Source organism: Prionailurus bengalensis, chromosome D1 (genome assembly GCF_016509475.1).
Source record: "Prionailurus bengalensis isolate Pbe53 chromosome D1, Fcat_Pben_1.1_paternal_pri, whole genome shotgun sequence".
Lineage (NCBI taxonomy): Eukaryota > Metazoa > Chordata > Mammalia > Carnivora > Felidae > Prionailurus > Prionailurus bengalensis.
In genome coordinates, this window is record NC_057346.1 from 9,350,744 (window position 1) to 9,371,546 (window position 20,803).

General features: G+C 41.0%; 1 long non-coding RNA gene across 1 annotated transcript; it reads left to right on the plus strand.

Moving 5' to 3' along the window:
- Window positions 1-2,205: 2,205 nt before the first annotated feature.
- On the plus strand, window positions 2,206-16,996 carry LOC122482937. Its single transcript, XR_006297254.1, has 2 exons — window positions 2,206-2,389; window positions 16,792-16,996. It is a non-coding gene; the product is annotated as an uncharacterized LOC122482937 (long non-coding RNA).
- Window positions 16,997-20,803: the final 3,807 nt, after the last annotated feature.

The window sequence follows — 20,803 nt, forward strand, 5'->3', positions numbered from 1 at the left end:
GGCCACTTCGTGTGAGTTATAACTGGGAACCACTCCTTAAAGTCACTGTCAGAATTAAGTACTTAAGAATTAAGCACAGCATGTGGTCAATTTAAAAAGTATGATCTCACAAAAACCAAACTTTGTTATTTCTAATGGCCAGCCTTAGTGAAAGGTAAAGAGTGTACTGGCCACAGAGTCACGGGTCATGGAGACCCACTTTTGTACTCCCACTGAGATTGCTAAGGAGGCATGAATTCCTGCTGTTTATGATAATCCTGCCTAGTCACATATCATAGGTGATCAGTGCCTGAGGACCTCAGGGCATGGAATAGTCATGATGAAAATGATCATTTAAATGGCTGCTATCTAGTGCCCACTTACCTTGGGTCAGGTACTGTCCTGAGCAATTGAAATATGATAGTACCATTTGGGTAGATATCATATCCCTATTTTACATTAAAGGAAACTGAGGCCGAAAATCTGCATGCCTTGTTTAAGGGTCTTCAGTCAGTCAGAGCTCTGTCAGGAAATAGTGCACCCATCCATAAGACATGATGAAGCACCCAGAAACTAACAAGTGGAGGAGAGCTGTTATCACCTCTAGGCTCAAAGGGGCTGGGTGGTGGGTTAGCAGGGAGGCATGATGTTATCATCCTCCAGGGAGAGTGAGAGCCATAGAAGAAGAGCCACCTAAGGGGACCAGTGGCCACAGTGGCGGGGGGGGGGGGGGGGGGGGGGGGGGGGGGGGGGGGGGGGGGGGCGGGGAGTGGGGAGGGGGCAAGAAGGACAAGGGTAAGCACTGTGTTAAATACCCCATTAGCTGAACCCAACAGGAGGCCAGAGGACAAATGAGCAGGATGAGGTGGTCCCTGAACACAGGGAAGAGCAGAGGAGGGTAGAGAATGGCTGGCAGGCAGAGAGGTGCCATGGGGTATAACCCAGTCACTCAGCTCCTCAGTGGGAAACCTAGGACCTCACTCAACTCATTAGTCCAACAGCAAGCCATCTCCATGACCTAGAAGATATTAGTACAGTCTTTTAAATATGTAGGTTAGTGAAGGAAATTACAAGATGCTATAAAAGAGAATGATAGGAACTGAATAAATCTGAGTTTGAATCCAGGGTAGTCTACCAAAATGAAACATTTTGTGATCTTGGGCAAGTTCACTCAGCCTTTTCAGGGCATTGCTTCCTCATCAGTGAAATTAAGAGAGTAATTGTCCCTAGGGCAGATGTCTGGGGTAAGAGTTAAGTGAGATAAAGAATGGAGAGGCATTGTCATATCACATACAAGAGCAGACTTGGGAGTCAGACTGCCCAGGTGCAAACCCTCACTGTGGTATCTTAGATATAAGTTAACCTCTCAGTGCCCCACTTTTCTCCTCTGTGAAACAGAGTAAGAACACCAACCTTACAGGTAAACTCTGACGATCAAGTGACTTAATCTATGTAAAACTTAAAGTTACCCAAAAGGTCATAAGGGCTCAGTAAATGTTGACTATTTTTACTGAAATACTTAGCGTACTGCCTGTCACACAATAAGTAGCAACCCAAAGTTCACCTCCAGGTGGGTGAGAGCAGGGTGAAGAACGTTTGTATTTACATGTCTTTGTTTCTCTTCTCTCTGGAGCACTGAGAACCCATGTCAAAACAGAGATTCAAACACCAATTGGAAGAAATATGTGCACCCTTATGTTTATTGCAGCATTATTTACAATAGCCAAGACTTGGAAGCTGCCCAAGTGTCCATCCATAGATGAATGGATAAAGAAGAAGTGGTATATATATATATATATATATATATATATATATATATAGTATATGTATTATGTATTATGTAATATGTATATGTAATATGTACTATTGTATTACATATATGTATACATATACATATGTAATATGTATATATACCTATATACCTGTACATATATATACCTATACATATACATACAATGGAATATTACTCAGCCATAAAAAAGGATGAAATTCTGCCATTTGCAACAACCTGGATGGACCTGGAGTGTATTATACTAAGTGAAATAGGTCAGATGGAGAAAGACAAATACTGTATGGTTTCTCTTATATGTGGAATCTAAAAGACAAAACAGAAAACCACCCAAAACAAAACAAAAAAACAGACTCATAGATTCAGCAAAAATTGTTGGTTAACAGAAAGGGGTTGGGGGGGGCAGTGAAATAGGTGATATCTGAGAGGGGAGGAGGAATATGTTTCTTAGGCAGGCAGAAGAAATAATGAATTTGTCTTTTTCTTATTTCAGTCCAGAAGAGAACCACAGAGGAGCTGGGATCAGCTCTGTGCTTGGCAGGAAGCATCAGAAGCCGCTCTCACAGGTCCTCGTACAAGATTCCTATGTTGGCCTGTTTATGTTTTTTCATTTGCTCAGAGGTGAGTCTTTATGCTGGTCCCCCCACCCCCTGCTTGTCTGTTGTCTTCTCCTTGAGGGATCCTTGTAGATCATATGGATCCTTTCCTCTGAATGAGGCCGTCTCTCCTTTGATATTTTCCTGGAGATCTGAAATAAAAACGGTTCCCAGTTTCTGTCTGCGGACTTTGGCCAAAAGAATTTTTTTGCGCTATTGACTCATCTGATTCCTACTTGTTTTGAAACAGGACAGCTTAAAATTGAATGAGGACATTTTGCCTGTCACCTTCAGGGAAGTTTCTTTATTAGCATTTTCAAATAAGCAATATATTACAACAGACGCCAGTGTTGATTTGTAGTAATGGAAGTCGGTACTTCACACCTCAGCTATGCTCGACTCCTCGGCACTCAAATGCTTGAGTATTTTCTTGTGGGCTTTGCTAAGCATGAGTGAGTGATCGTTTTACTATTTAAATGACACCCAGGGCTTAGCACATAGCGGGAGCTCTATCAATGCTGGCTGAATAACTGAATGAATCAATCAATTGGTCAAAGCTCAAAGAATATATTTTTACACAGCACACGTCAACAAATACAGTGACTAGGCCACAAATGTCTTTTGAACTGATTATGGATGAAACTGTTGAAAGCAGAGTTTCTGGATTTCTCCTTCTGGATTCAGATCATTGCAACATTTTACTTGCCCTCTTTCTTGCTCCTGCTATATGTCAAGGACGAGTTTTCAGTAGTGTCACTTCAGAACCAATCACATTGGTCAAGGTCATTAAGTTTCAGTGACTGAGTGATCACTTTCTAAGCCCCCCACTCTTGCACACCAGTTAGGCCCCATCTAACTGGACCCCACTTCTTGGCAGCTAATCCTTTCATGGCTAAATATTCTCCATACCTGTTCTTCAGTGTGTCACAGATAACCATATGAAAGGTAGCCCAGGAATGAGGCGCAAAGCATCTAAATCCATCCAGCATCAATGAAGTGGACCATGGAGTCAGCACATCATGAACACGGCAGCGGCCCAACGCTGTGACTTGTCATTATCCAAGAGGTGGTGTTATTCATTACCTCTCCACAGAAGTTCCTAGAATGAAAAATAAAACTTTTTGGAATCTTTCTTAAAATGTGTTTTTACAGCAGCATAAAAGTAAGAGATGTTTACTGTAATAAAATAAACAATAAAACATATGTAAAATACAAATGAAAAGCCACCCCTCAGCTCCGACCCTCCCCCCAACCTGCCATTTCCCAATTCAAATGGCCACCGAGATTACCATGATTAACAGATCGTGATCATCCTTTGACACATTTTCTAAGCACACATGTTCTGTTCACACAGCTAGACTATACGTACATTTCCTGCAGCCTGCCATGTTTGGTTAGCAGACATCATTCCAAGTCAGTACAGAGAGAGATGCCTTGTTCTTTAATGGATTTCACACATGACATTGTAGGTTAATTCTAGGGGTTTTTTGTTGTTGTTTTGGGGATTCTTTTTTTTTTTTTTTTACTGTTAAAAACAGGACTTCGTGGTCATTTGTATCCACAGATATTTGTGTGTGTATTTATTTGTAGGATAAATTTCCCAAAGTGAAATTGCCGGGTTAAAGGGTAGGCACATTCCAAATTCAAATTGATATTGCCAGTTGCCCCCAAAAATGGTTGTATCAATTTATACTCTCAGAAACTCCTTTACTTGGTATTTTTTCCCTAAAAGTGAGGATGGAGAATGAACACCAGAGACCTTGATGAGGGAGGTAAAGAAATAGCAAAATCCGGGCAAGTCCCTTCACCACTCTGCCCCTGGCTGAGTCTGCTGAGCCTGATGCACTGAAGGAGGAGGGAATTGAAAGAAGGAGCTGCTGATTCACAAACACCTCCCACCCAGTCAGGGGTTGAAGAGCCTGTTTCTGTCTAACTTCAAAAAAAAGAAAGAAGGACTCAGAGAACATCTTCTAATCCACCTGTCTGGTTTTGTTCAAGGATTTCTGTACCTCACTCCAGGAGATAAGAGGCCTTTTGGACAAGGCTTTCTTTCAAAAGCAACAAGTACAAAATGTTTGAGCGGTGGTAATTTAATTCTAACAGCCTTTAGCATTCCCAGAAGAAACAAGATCCTGTGCAATTGATGATTGAGTCATTCAGGCAAAATGGGGTTAAGGGGGCTGACATCGATAAATCGGCTTTTTCTGGCCTCTCCTGGCTACATTAATAAAAATCTCATGGACATCTTAACCCTATGCTTGTCAAGCTCTGAAGCAATCCATTGCTTGGATTTTTCTCGGAGCCGAACAAAAAGATATCTGATCCCGAGATAAAAATCCCATCAGTACCATCACCTGCTGCCAGGAAACTTTCTCCTTGAGAAGTAGGAATAAAAATTAAGTTTGTAAAGAAAAAGCCAATGCCAGAAACAGGAAGGCTTGCTTCTGGAATGTTCTCAAAAGGATCACCTTCAGTTTTGGGATAAACTAGCAAGTCCATTGGATCCCCTCTCCAGTTTCTAATATCACGGTCTGCCAGGTTTTTTCCCTCTTTTGAGAGAAGTGTTTTAGTAATCTATCTCTCTGACCCAAAGTTGTCCGTATGCCAGCGTGATGAATTAACTGTCATGATCCTAGAAATGAAAAAATCTAGGAGATAGAAGTTGATTCTCATTATGCACAGCAGTTAGGGTGTCAGGTTGCTATGAACCTTAAATGAGAGAATACTGAATCACGGCTCCTAGGGGAGCCATGTTCCTGTGAGCCATGGTCATACTTTCATCAACAGATCGACACCTAAGCATGTTTGATTAAGTGTTTCTGTTTAAAGATGACTTATTATGTATATAGCTGATTATATATTATGTTATATTGATCGTGCATATGTCATATATATACGTATATAAACATATATGTGTGTGTGTATATATATGTATGTATATATATATAATTGTTCATTAACATTGGATTCATGGCCAATAGCATGACTAATTCATGACTGAACAAGGCTTATCTAACACACATATTTGCTCCACAGGGCACATCACAGCCTTTCCGTGCTTAAACACTAGGCAGCACTTTGGGGCCATTCCAAACAATGAAATCACCCACAAAAAGTACAAAAATGTGGAAAACGTGGTACTTAATACACTGTAAGAAGGACCCTTGTTTGCACTAGGAGAGATAAAACATGCTGGCCGAGCCTCCCCTTGCTCTCTCTAGGTTAGGCTGGGAACGTGCGTGTCCGTTGACTCCGACGTTTTCCTGCTCTGTGCACATCTGTGAATGATGACTGAAGGGCCACAGGTATTGATTAGGGGGTCACAAATAAATGTTTGCCAGCAGGTGAATTCGCAAATATGGAATCTGTGTATTCCGTACACAGGACTGAGTATATTTCCCACTCGGGTAAGGTCATACCTCCCCGCCAATCATCCACACCCCCCGCCCTTGTCCTCCCTCATTCCTCTGGGTGGGACCAGTTTGCTTGGATGACTCCAAGAGATGGTGCCCCTTTGTGAGGGCACTGAATGACGTGCTAAGGAAACGCATGGAATGGGTTGTGCAAGTAATCCTCCTCCCCGCAGCCTCTCGTCATCTGTTGGGGGAGAAACAAGCTCACAAATAATGGTGGTTTAAGACCCAGTCTGGTTAGTGGCACCGCAGGCTAATGAGGTGAGAGAGATGATAGATTAAGATGTACAAGTACTTCCTACGGTTTTCCTCCACATTCTGTTATTTTTAGTTAAATCCTCTTCTATCGCGGCACAAAAAGAGAAATTCTTTCCAAAGGAATACCAGAAATAGGATTGTCAGATTCAGAAAATAAGAATACAAGACAGCCAGTTCCATTCGAATTTCAGATAAGCAATAAACGATTTTTAGTATGAGTATGTCCTGTGTTTGCACTAAATATTTATGCTTCCGTGTTAGTGTAAGTGTATCCACAGCCATGAGCAAGACATGCAAATAGCTGAGGAGGGGAGGAGCCTGGGGGTGTGGTGATGCGTGGAGGTCAGGGGGAAGGGAAAGCAGAGGGAACGTCCGTCCTTCTGGTGATCCCAAATTCCTACCTTAAAGTCACTTAGATTTTGCTGAACTTCATTTTCCTTATTTTTTACTTGGGAATAATTACTTCTTCCTCATAGACAATTAGGACAACCAGATGAGATGACGTACGCAAGTCTCCTTCACAGTATCCCCAGAACAAGACACTGTCCCTGTACTTCCTGTTCCCGTCAGAGGCAAGACAAAGAACCAGCACTTCTGTGACCATCAGAAGTGTCAGATGTTTTGTTTTCTTTTGTTTTGCTTTCTGTTCCCAAGGCTGTTGTGGCCCAGGAAATATCGTCATAGGAAAGCACCATAAATCGCCATTTTTCTTCAGCATAAGAGAATGTAGCTTACTTTACAATTGTTCTTCTAAGTTCCTTAAGGCTGCGTCTCACCATGAAAAGTAAAAATATCAATTACGTATCTGCTTGGTCCCACCTGTCATCTCACATCTGGAAGTTTGCAAATGTCTAGATGTCAATTTTTCAGGTTTTGCGATAGGTGCTTGCTGATTTTGTAATATATGGCTGTGAAACTCCATTTGTGTTATCTTATACCTTTACTAGCATTCCTAAAGTGACTTTCCACACGTGTGATTTATTTCTTGCTGACTCCCCTTTCAGGACCAAGCAACAAAGGGTGTGAATGATGAAGGGTGTGAACCAGGAATCCTGGCAGCCCACTCTGTAAATTCTCTGAAATGGAATCAATGCCCTGTGTTGCTTTTCTTATTTAATTTTCATACCTTGAGGACTCAGCAGTGGCAGCGACGTGTTTAACCAATAACCGTGGGATGCATTTATTCATTCAACAAATATTTATGTAATGTGTGACGACGATAGGTCAGTCACTGTGTTGGCACTGGAGAACCACAATAAAAACAACAATAAGAAATGGAAATCTCTGTCCCTTGGAGCTTATAGTCCAGGGAGGATGGACAATAGAAAGACAGATAAACAGATATAACATTTGATCTTGGTTCAGTGTTGGTGATACATGATGGATCCTCTGTTAGAGCTCCCGAGATAAATGGGACAGGCCTGCCCACTGGTGTTTTCCACCAGAATGGTATGGACTAATATACTTAGTGTATCGACCACATGCCAATAGGCACCTGTTGAAATAGGCAGCAGGATTGGGCTGAGCCAGTGGGCTAACAGAGGAGTGCAGGCAGGGCAGAGGCAGAACTAGATGTGGCAGGAGGGATGAGCACCCTGGCTGGTGTGCCAAGCAGTTCTATCACCCCTGTAGGCCAGGCCAGAGGAGAGATCCTGTCTTAGATGGCCTGGGATAGAGGTGAGGCCACCTAGGGGTCAAGACAGAGGCCCAGGCTCCACTGTGGACTATGAGATGGGCATGGGCCCAGCCATGCATTCATTCTAGCAATATTTATTAGGCACTCACTGTGTGCATACACTTGTCTAAGTCCTGGGATACAGCAGACAAAGCTCCCTCCCTTGTGAAGTTTGTGTTGAGAGGTAGATAATAAACACCATAAATAAATAAAGCAAAGATGAAAGCAGGGAACCCGGAGAAGATGTTAGCAATTTTAAATAGAATGGTCCTGGCAGGCCTTACTGAGATAACAGCTGTGGCCTGAAAGAGGTAAAGGAGGAAGGAAAGTGGTTAAGTAGGGGAGGATGATTGCAGGCAGAGGAAGCAGCACGTGCAAAGATCCTGAGGCAGGAGTGTGCCTAAGAAATGGTGAGGAGTTCGGGTGGCTGGAGTGGAGTAAGCTGGAGGGACAGTACTATTTGCTAAGGCCAGAGAGGCAATAGGTGAATGGCATGAGGGGTGGGGGAAAAGGAGAAGATACGTAAGTCATGGGGTGAACTCGTGGGGGTTCACGAGTCAATGGGATGGGAAGCCCAGTGGAGGGAGGGGTCTGAGCATAAGACCACTGTGGTCTGACTTAGATTTAAACAACCTCACTCAGGCTGTGGTGTAGAAAGTGGAGTGCAGAGAGGCCAGGGCAGTTTCTAAACTGGAAACACTGGGTGGATGGTAGATGACAGGATGCCGAGTCAGCTCAGCCACCGCCCCCCAGTTTCTTACCTTCTTTTGTCCAAGAACGAGATGGATGACAGAGCCAGAGGCAAGGCAGTGGCCGCCACTGCCGATGGGGACAAAGCCACCTTAGCTGTGGGAGAATCAGGCTGAGAAGATAGGGGTCACAGAGATTGGTGGCTCTCAACCCCAGTTTCACACACATCGTCTCAGGGAGCTTCTGAAAACATGATACAAGACCCACTTAATTGTTCCTGGGTGGTATATTTTTACTAAGCCTGCCAGGTGACTCTAATGTGCATCCAGGGCTGGGAGCCACTGATGGGGACCACTGCAGATACCACAAAGAGTAGGTGGTCACACATCCACACCTCGTGCGTGTCCTAAATATCCATTATGCCCAGCCGGAGCCACTCTGCCTAGCACAGAGGGAGTGCCCAGGAGACATTCCATGTTACCGGTATTAACAATCAGGGAGGTTGAAGGCTTTCACCCTCGGGAGCGATATGATCATATCTATGCTTTGGAAATTTTCTTTGTCAGTGGTGGGTAAAATAACTGTGGCTAGGAAGAGGACCCACCAAGGGGACGATGCTCAGAGCGATGGTTCTCAGTCTTGAGCGAGCAGTCACCCAAAGGACTTGTTAAATCAGCCATGGCTGGGCTCCACCCCCACGGTCTCTGGAAGAAGTCTGGAGGAGGTCGGAGAGGGGCTTGAGAACTTGCATTCCTAACGAGTTCCCAGGAGGTGCTGATGCTGCAGGTCTGAAGACCACACGTGGAGACTTAACGCTGCATTGGCCTTGGCTGTAGCAAATGGTCAGGTGAGAGGTGAGGAAGGCCTGACCCAGGTGACAGGCCATGGAGACAAGAGGACGAGCTGAGAAATGCTGTGCAGGTCAGTCCAATAAGGATGTTGCAATCGATTGGCTGAGAGAGGGCTGGGGGAGGGCCCAGGAGAGGAGGAAGTCCACGCATGCGATGCTGAGGTCCAGATGTGGGCAAGTTGCCCAAGATGATAAGCAGCCCCCCTTTTAAGGCATTTACATTAGTTTCTTTGTTAAAAGCAAAAGAGCTTCTTTGTTTTCTCTTACAGGTTTTTGCTTTGTTTCCCCTACTAAATAGTGCAATAAATTCCACTGCCTTATTTGTTTTATCAAATAAAAAAGAATGCCTGCCAATATCTGTTAGGCTAACATTATAGCTCAATTCCAGAACATCTTGTAGTGGTTATTTCGAACATGTTCTGGAATCTGTACTTAGGGTACTCAGTGCCTCCACCAACCCACATTTGAAGTTGAATTGCTTGTACACAAGCTTATCGAAGTTATTATGCCTGCAGAATAATATATAGCAGATGCAGAGCAGGGGGCCCATCCTCTAATATCGCAATTATTTCAGTAATCTATAAACCTCCAAGGCTGATGATAGAGCAGTAAATGCTGTGAAAAGTTTCTGGTTTTGACTGACTTTTCTGGTAGGCGAAGCAATACAAATGGTTTAAAATGTGTTCCCCATGAAGGGATAAGATGTGGAAAGACCCTGTGATTTAAAAAGCTGGTAACGTGTTAAGGAGCTGTTTTGTAGATTTGATAGTCTGTAATGTGGACGGATGGTACGGATGAGACATCCTTTTTTGTCCTCAGGCTTAGAGAATCAAGCATGGTGTTCAGACCCTCTGTCTCATACCACCTATTTATAAAATGCACATTCCTGGGCCTTTCCTCAGACTTTCTCAGTGTCTTCGCTGTGGCCTCAGAATCTGCATTTAAAATAAGGACCCCTGGCTTAAGGGCCAGTAAGAGGGAATATACTTTGGGTTCAAGCAGCAGGCAATCTATGCTAGAAATTAGAACAAAGAAGCTTCACAAGATGGGCATTTTCACAAAATTCTATTTCTATGCCCAATTAGTATACATAATCATCCAACGTCAGAGCGGCAAACAGAGGCTCACCCGACCCAACACGAGCCACTTGTCAATAATGTGTCAGAGGAAACTCCAAGGGGAAGTAAGGTCGTCTTTCTCTTAAGTTGGTGCTATTTTTCATTTAATGGGACATTTATTTACTTAGTCATTTGTTTGTATGGGTGTCACCATACCAAAGCTTTCATGGTCATCATATAATTTACCTTGCTTGCCAGCTACAAAATATATATTTGTTCGCTAAAACTATGGGTGAAACCAGTTTGAGCAGGGATCATGAAACCCTAATGGTTCTTTCTGCACATGCTATTGGACCTCCCTACACGTGTCTAACTGCGATGCCTTCTTTCTGTTCCCAACACTAACGGTGAAAGGCAATCACTTTATTTTATGTTTTATTGAGCTTTAGTGAGACATAATTGACATGCAATAAACTGCACATATGTAAAGTATACATTTTGATTACTGGTGACATATGTATACACCTGTGAAGCCCGTGTCATAATCAAGAATTTATCTATCACCCCAAAAGTTTCCCATACCCCTTTATAATTCCATCTTTCCCTTCCTGTCCACCCCTGTCACCAGAAACCATTGATCTCTTTTCTGTCACAATAGATTTGTTCATATTTTCTAGAGTTTTAAATATGTGGAGTAATATACACTCTTGCTTTTTCTGGTTCTTACTGAAAGAATTGCTAAATGATAGTAATTTTGAGATTCATCCATGTTGTTGTGTGTACAGATAGTTCTTTTTATTGCTAAGCAGTATTCCACGGCATAGATATACTGTGGTTCATTTATCCCTTTACTTAGTGATGGACGTTGGGATTGACTGCAGTACCTGGCTATTACAAATAGAGCAGCTACAGACATTTGCACACAAGTTTTGTGTGTACATGTTTTCAACTGTCTCAGGTAAATACCTAGGAGTAGAATGGCTGGATATATGGTTAGTGTATGTTTAACTTTTTAAGAAAATGCCAGACTGTTTTTCAACACAATTTTAATCATTTTATATTCCCCACCCCCCACCCCCGGGCAGCATATGATTACCAGTACATGTTCATGATGAACTCACTGTGGTTTAAGTATGTATTTTCTAATAACCAGGACTTAAGACCGGCAAACGTTATTCTGGTTTTCAAAGAGAAAGAAAGAATGGGCTATAAACGTGAGAAGCCAGTAAAGCCAGTACCAGTCCCTGTCAAAATTCCAGAACAATTAATCAACCAAGTAGTTGAATTTAGAAGACTGGAGATATCACTGACTGCCCCCCTGGGCTTAGTATTAACAGTTCGTACTGAGTAAAGATCATTAATATTTTGATAAGGCATCATGAGATCAGCAGGTAAGAGAGACAGTGTAGGCTCTAATCACCTGACACAGTCACTAAAACATAGCAGTCACTTTTCATCATGGGAGATACTATGTGCCCCTAGGTTTTCAAATCGTGGGCACCCCTGTGTCCTCCTCCGTCTGCCAGCCTGGTATGTGTCTTCACCTTCATTCTGCTGCAGGGTCATTCGTTGTTGGGTTAAATCCAAGTCCTCCAACAGCCCCATGTTTGATGATGCTCATTTTGGTTGCAGTGTGTACTTTTCCATTCACAATGGCCCTCTTCCAATCTTGTACATGTTTTTCCATTTAATCTAGTTGTCAGCTCAGAATATTTTGTGAAAAATCCCTTGTACACTGCTTGCCCATAAATTTTTATAATTCTCTAACTGGATGGCCTAAACAGAATGGCCTATCATATACGCTTATTCATTACACTATCTGTTGAGTGTTCAGTTTGGGGGCAACCTTGTTATCCTAGCCCAAAGGTCCATATCTGCTAATACATAATGATTGTCTTTATCCCTTTAATACCATGGATATTAAACTTGATTCAATTTTAGCCCTATTTTCAAATTTACTTCTGTGTCTTAATCCTAGAACAGTTCTGAATTTAAGCAGATTATAATCTACATAGAGTCTTTTATTATTAAAGTTGAATAGCTTCCCAAACCTGCTTCAGTTGTCAGCAGGAAGCAAATTAGAGTGTTTTCCTAAGTTGGGGTGTGGGGAGGAGAGAAAAAAATCTCCTTATGGATAAAGGGTGATCATGGGATTTTTTTTTTCCCAGAATGCTCCCAAGATGCTTCCAGAAATCACAGGACACTGTGACTTGCTGCTGATTTTTGGTAGTTTCTAGAGGCGAAAAATAATATTTTAGCAGGGTCAAAATGAGTAAATTTTTATCTTCTCAGCTAACAGAAAACTAGAGAATTTGCTCACTACCCTCTCTTTCCTAAGCCGGGAAACTAACAACAAGATGGGCCTCTTCCACAATGGAAGGGACTAGTAAAAAATCTGTGTGGTCACTGAGTCTGACATTATTAAAAGAGGAATCCCTAGCAATAAAAAAATAAAGCCTTAAAAATAAATAAAATTAAAATAAAGCCTTTATGCAGATATAGAAACAAGGCTAGTTTGGAGACCGTGTAGCTGGAAATGTAAGAAAATTATGTTTTTCATACCTTCTATGGAGATTATTTCCCTTAGACGATATTAATACATTTTTTAAACATTCTAAATGTATTTAAGAAGCAAATTGGTGGTCCCTGAGAAACAAGATCTCATCTAAATAAATCTACATGTTTGGCAATTGTCCATTCCCAGCCTTGGAGGTAGTAAGTTTTTGGATTCTGTTTCTTTGTTTATGAACATCCAGTAATTTGAATTAGTAAAGTGTCCAGCAGCATTTCTCAAAATACAGTAGTAACCTGAGGAGCTTGCTAAATACATAATAAGCTGAGAAGCTTGTTAAATGTAGACACTCGGGCTCCCTCCCGACCTCCTGAATCTCTGGGGTTGAAGTTCAGGAATCTGCATTTTTATCAAGCATCCAGGTAATTCGTGCACTCACTGAAGATTGAAACCTTCAAAGAGGATATGCTATAGGTCCAGTTTGGTGCTAATAGATAGGATCATTTCATTTGTAAGAATAAACTCATTATTTTTTAGTTGGAATCAAGTTGTAGCTTGTAAATCATGCTAATCTGTTGATCTTAAACCTACTTCTAGCCTGGGAATTCTCTATAGGTGCCATGCACTATAGAAAGTCCATTACATTCAATTTCTTGTAAATGAATCTCTACATTATGATTTGTCTTTATACTTTGATGGTTTGTGAGCAAAACTTTGATGAGGTTATGGGGCTAATTTATCTTAAACGTAACCTGAAAACTTTCTGGGCAAATATGCCTAGTGTACTACCTAACATATAATAAGCACTCAATAAATATTTACTTAATGAGGAAATAAATAGATGAATAAAGGTTTACTCATTTCATCTTTTCTATCCCTTCTTGCCCTTTGTGTATCTTATCCTAGTGATTCCTATTGTCATCCACCCAGATTTCCAAGCTAACAATGGGAGCCATCTTCTCATTTACATAGGATTGGTTACTAAATCCCTGCATGTTTGTGCCATCTAGAATTTTCTTACTTCCCTGGTATTTCCCTGGTTGAGTTGTGTAAGATGCTATATGTTAGTAAAAGGAATGGTAATTCAAAGATGTAAGAATAATGAGCATATATGTGCCTAAGAATATATTCTATAAATATGTAAAGCATTGTCCTGCAGAGTGAAAATCAGTAATTGGAGACTTTAACACAGCCCTTTCAGAAACTTTTAAATTGAGTAAAAACAAAAAACCAAGCAAGTAAAAGATTATATATTGGGATAACATGATTCATAAGCTCAAACCAATAGATGTAGAGAATTTTATACCCTACAGAGAATGTGCATTGTTTTTGAGCAAACATGGAATATTTACAAAACTCTTTGTGTTAAATTACAAATAACCAGCATCACACAGACTATATTCTCTGATCATCATGCAATAAACTTAGAATTCAGCAACAAGACTTTCCTTTAATTTCCTATGCTGAAAACTAAGTAACGTACTATTAAATGACCCTTTGGTTAAAAAGAATATCCTAAGGAAAATTGCAAAATACTTATAACAGAGACACAAGGAAATACTGCAAGCCAAAATTGGTAGAACACAGTTAAACAAGTGCTTAGCGGGAAATTTCTCATTTGGGACACATTTGCCAGCAATAAGAAATATTGGAGACAAATGCTAAGCATTCAACCCAAGAATCTGGAAAAAAGTAGCAACAAGCACACCCCTCCCCCAGAGGACCAAATAAGGAAACAGTAAAGATAAGAGGGAGAAATGAGTGAAAGAACAAAAGAAAAGTAGACAAGACTAACTACCTGAAACTGGTTACATGAGGAAATGTGCAACAGAAACTAAGCGTTGGCAGAGAGGTTGGTTCAGTGTAGTTCACAATATGATTAAACTAAATGAGATAATCATATGATTATCTTGACTGAGGCGAAAAAATAATTTGATATAATTTAATAACTATTTATAATTTTAAAACACTTCTCAAAAAACTGGCAATAAAAAAGGAAATTTCCTTAACTTAATAAAGATGAAGTACCAAAAACCTAAAGCAAACATCATTCTTAGCAGAGAAATTTTAAAACTTTCCATTAAGATTGGAAACAAAATAAGGATGCTTACCATTGCATACATTACATACATTACGTTACAAATTCCTGGTTAGTGAGTTAACTATAAGACAAAAAAGCTAAGATATAAAGAATGTTAAAAAAAATACTTAAACTCTTATCATATGCAGATAATATTACCATCTAACCAGAAAAGCCAGTAGAATCAACAAGTAATCAAAAAGAAGTGATGTGAGAGGTTAGCTTTACTGTCAGATGGATCAACTTACAAAATTCAGTAAAATTCCTCTATGCCAGTAATAGTCAAATGCAGCAAAATCTATACAATATTTTGGATTTCCCCTAACAGAGAATACATAAGGACCTCTACAGAAGAAAAAAAAATGATGTGATGATATGAATAAAAATAAAACTGTATTCTTTTGTTGTACAATATACAGAGCTAGACTACAAATTGTACTTGGAAGGATCAAATGATAAGGAAAAGAAGAAAATATAGATCTCTTTTGTGACCTAATCATGTAGAAAGTCTTATTAAATAAGATTCCCAAATTAGAAGTCATGAGGCAAAACAAAGTTGTTGGATTTGACCACAACAAAACTAACAAGGTGTTGAGTCCTAAGTAAGTCAGAAGCACTTAGAAGCATCTTGTCTGTGGGGTGCCTGGGTGGCTCAGTCGGTTAAGCATCTGACTTCGGCTCAGGTCATGATTTCGCTGTTCCTGTATTGGAGCCCCGCATCTGGCTCTGTGCTGACAGTTCAGAGCCTGGAGCCTGCTTCGGATCCTGTGTCTCCCTCTCTCTCTGCCCCTCCCCCGCTCTTGCTCTATATCTTTCTGTCTCTCAAAAATAAATAAACGTTACAAAAATTTTTTTTTAAAAAGTATCAGGTCTGTAATGCATATTCATCAAAAATCATGAGTCCTTAGAAAATGGCTAAGATGTACCTTCATGGGGTTCAGGATCATGTGTGTGTCTTCATAGCTTGGGGACCTCTCACAGTGCCTGGCATATACTAGGTGCTTAATAAATATTTATTGAATAAATAAGTTTTATTGTGTTTTCTATTCTACATAGTAAGACAAGGAAATGCATGATCTGTCTTAGAAACGTTTCTTTAAAAATCTTTAAAATCTTCAGTTTCAGTAATTTAAAAAATTATATTCGGTTATTTAGAAAATGTACTTATGCAGAATACTTCATTTTCTAATTACGGTAGCAAAAAAAGGAACTATTTCAACCTTATTTTCACTTATTTTTGTGGCACTTGGGTATTTTTCAGTGTCAGTTTCAATCATGTGATTTATAGTCATACCCAAAGGGAGTTGAAGTTTGCAAATAAAGTTTCATAAGACATTACTGAGTAAATATTTCTCTAAAGTCCAATGATATTATATAATCTGAATTCCTAATTTCTGCTACTTTGACAGGCCAGACTAAGAAGCAGAAATGAGAAGAGTAATTCATGACTGACTTATGTCTTAGCCTCATTTCCTGTGATTTCACCCCTCCTTGAAACAGCATAATACTCTTTGACAAGGGGAAAAGCGTAATACTCTTTAAATTTTTTTAATGTTTATTTATTTATTTTTTTTTTTTTTTTGAGAGAGAGAGAGAGAGAGAGAGAGAGAGAGACAGAGCCTGAGCAGGGGAGGGACAGAGCGGGAGGGAGACACAGAATCGGAAGCAGGCTCCAGGCTCTGAGCTGTCAGCACAGAGCCCAACGCAGGGCCTGAACTCACAAACCGTGAGATCATGACCTGAGCTGAAGTCAGACGCTTGACTGACTGAGCCACCCAGGCGCCCCCCCAAAACATAACACTCTTACAGTGAAACAGACACAAATATTGGACCTAGAGTCTGTTTGGAATATTTCTGATTTATTGGTTGTGATATTTTTCTACTGCCACAGGGAGTGGAACATTGGCCGACTGTAGGAACCGGGCAGCTATCTGTGAGTCCTGAAAGAGAGAAACAGGGGTAACAAAATCAAGCCTTCAACGAGCAAAGCCAATTTCAACCACTGAAGGTAATTTCATATCACCCAAAAAGGAAGAAATAGGATTTGATAAATACTCCCCAAATACTGCTGCAGTTATATAAAGCCTCAGAGTGAAGCTAATTCAAACTCATTTCCTCACCCGCTCATCATGCACATTCTTTTTGGTTTTCATACTCTTGACTGCTGTGTTTGCCTAGAGAGGTTGGCATCACGCTGTAGGGTCATGTTTCACAACTGGTGCTCACTGATGAGGTTCTGCACATAGTGGCTTTGGTCATAAGCCAAAGGTAAGATTTTGTTTGTGCACCCCATAAGATAAAACACTTTTCCAGACAGCATTGCTTAAAAGAGGTTACACGGACTTTCCTGGATGGCCCTGCCTAACATCTTGTTTCTTAAAATTCCAGAGCTGAGCTGTAGCTGGTGCCACTGAGCCTCTAGCCGAAATTCGTTTTCTAAAAACCATGGCCAGCGTCTTCCCAGAGCCAAAGCGGAAAATTCATTGCCGAACATATTCATAAAAATTCTTTGGGTTGTAAATGATAGAAATTCAACTTCAGCTAGTTAGAGCAAAAGGTTGGGGCTATTGTCTCAGGATCCAGGAAAGATGGAGACAAATGAGGACCTTTGAGATAGCAGAAACCCAACTGGTTTCCCAGACTATTGAAACTAATAATGCAAATGGCATCCCACCTACCCCTCCCCTGTACCCCTCATCTCTCAGATTAAGTTTTCTTCTCTCTCACTAAAGACAGCTCTCTTTCTCATAATGGGAAACATGGGTACCCAGATCTCTTAGGTACTTTTTACAGCTCCTAGCACAAATAAGGACTGGCACTCTCAGTTCTAGTCAAACTCTGCAAAATATGATCCTGGCTCACTCAGGTCAGACGCTCACTTGCAGGGGTGAGATCACGTGAGAACAAAGCAGCTCTTACAATAGCCATAGACATAGGGGTGCAGAGCAGGAAAGATCACAGTTGTTCAGTTCATAGAGCATCAGTAGTAAATGTGTTCGGATAAAATAAGGGTAATCTGGCTTTCCGTGAACTTCCTTGTCTCTACTTTTTGACCATCACAAAATATTTTAGTTCAACCCAAGAAAAACCCAGTAGATCTAGAAAAGCTGTAGAGAAGGGCGCCCGGGCGGCTCAGTCAGTTGAGCCTCCGACTTCGGCTCAGGTCACGATCTCGCGGTCCGTGAGTTCGAGCCCCGCGTCAGGCTCTGGGCTGATGGCTCGGAGCCTGGAGCCTGCTTCCGATTCTGTGTCTCCCTCTCTCTCTGCCCCTCCCCCGTTCATGCTCTATCTCTCTCTGTCCCAAAAATAAATTAAAAAAAAAAACGTTGAAAAAAAATAAAAATACCTTCCTAAAATATGTCAGTGCCGTCCAAATTACCTAGATACAGAAACAAACTGCCAGAAGCAAACATTTCACGTGAGATTTCTCAAGAGCTTAGGCTTCTGCAACTGGCAGACGGTGCCAGGAAAGCCCTACATCTGGCACAGAGGGGCTACGTATAGCAAGCCACAGGTCAAGAGCACTTAATTTTGGGTCAAGAGAAACTGTCACTAATCCGACTACTGGATATCACCTAGTGTTCGGGTGGTTAAAAAAGCAATGTGGCAAAGAGATCTCTGCCTTACTTTTCTGAGACAAAAGGAATCCAAGCCAGCTCTATGGCATGTGCAAAGCATATCTTCTTCTGAAAAAGTTGATCTCATAAACACATAGGTGGCCTCAGATAGGGCTTTCAGACGTTGACAGAAAACGAGCCGTTTCTATTTCTTGAGGATTTAATAGTATTTTTTAAATCTGAATGCCAAAAAAGAGTTAGAAACCTTGTGGAATATTACTTTAAATGTTATATTTAACAAATCAGCACGTTTAACACATGATTGCGATGATTGTGTGTCTGTGAGACAATATCTAAAACTGTAAAGTGGGGAGATCTTGGCAAATGTGAGGTGCAGGCTGAATGCCCCCTTCACTACTGCTCACCTCTGGGGAGGAACTACTCCCCTCCCCAGAACCAAGCCCCACGGGAGGCCCCAGGATACATGCATACACTCCTTTGCTTTAAATTCAACAGACCTAATGCATTAGTCTTGGTAATTAAGTGTACTGGGATCATATCTTGTTCAGATTGAGATCCACATCGCTTTCTAAAAATGTTAAACCCTTTGTTGAAGATCAGATAATTCCCCCAAAAAACTAAATGGAATGATTACTGAGGGGAAGCTTGCTAATCAAAGTACTTTCTTGAACATAATACTTCCACCCATAGTGAAATTTCCCTGGGACTCTGCCAACTTTGCATATTCATAATGGTAAAATGGTATAGAATTAGCAAGCAATAAAGAAAGGTAATTAGTGGAGGCCAGGGAGCCAGCCTTGGTGATCAAAATGCTTTTTTTATTTAAAATGCATCAGAGATGGGGAAATCAGCAATGAGAAGGTAGCATTTATCCCCATTCCCACAGCTAATAAAAAGTAAGGTCCATATATACTCATGTCCGTCCGATTCCAAGACCCACACTAATAGGTATTAGTGGAGTAGGTATTTTGCTGTCTTCAAATATGTTTGCTAAATTCACTTATTCATTTCATCCTTTTGTTCCTGTAATCTTACACTGAATAAGTCTTTATGAGTGCCTAACAATAAAAACGTTAGGCTAGGTCTACAGAAACAGCAGGGGACACAAGGAAGTCATTGTCCTCGTAAACGTATGGTCTAGGGAAGAAGACCTGATACCACATTTAAAAAGTTAATATGTTTGGGCAAATAAAACTTGAGGGAAGTTTGTTCAGATGAGCACTGCACACCGAAAGAAGTGTTTTAAGCAATAGAAGCTAAACAAATATGCGTGTTTGGAACAAGAGTAAGAAGGCCAAGTTATTATAACGGTATTGTACTCTTAATCTTGTAAGTGATTTCATCCCACTTCATTGAGTAGATAGATGGGTAGGTAGATAGACAACAGATACATCCATACATAGATACGTAGATAGATAGTCGACAGATGGACAGCAATAGATAAATACATGATAGATGATTGGGGGTGAGGGTAGAGAAAGAAGACGACCCATAACTCAGATGGAGAAAGCAAGAACCCTAACTCTGGACCACATTCCTCTTAACATGCCCCCAATTATGCTTTCAAAGTGTTTGCAGAAACCAATCCTACTCTGTTTTAGAATTTGATGATCTAAGCCCAGGCGGTGGTTTTTCGTTCACACTCAGCCACACCTATGTCACCCCTCTGGGAGCCTTGCTTATGTTCCTGCATTCTGTGTAATGTATACATTGTATACAAAGTGTATAAATAATATACATGACTTTCTATTATTGTGCAGTTCTAAGCAGTAGCCAGGCCCCTGGCAAAGCTAGGATGTGACAACATTGTAAATAGTCCTGGATGCCACAGCTGTTACTTGTTCTCTGTTTGTTTTTGGTGTTCTATGCTTAAGCTTTGCCATGAGTTCAGACCTTCTGGCCACTGGTCTTAATAAGTGAAATTGAGTGTTTCGAATGGTAAGCAGTCAAATGGTATCCGTCATCCCTTAACACGTACCATATTCCTTAAGCACATGGGGTGAGGGTGCACTTACATAAACAGATGGCCCAGCTGGGCCAAGCACAGAGCACTCACCTCTGACGGGCATTTCTACGTTGCCTGCACTGAACAGAAGGCTTGACCCAGACAGATCAGCTATTCCCTTCGCCCTCTAACACCTAAAAAGAATATACACCCAAGAAATAGATCTCTTATATCTCTAGGCTTCTTGATCCAGATTACTTTCTAAATTAAAAGAAACTTCATTTTGATGCCTTCATTAATCCCCTCACAAATCCATTCAGTCAACACTCATCAAGCACCTACTATGTTCAAATTGCTAGTGATGAGCTGGGGAAACAGAA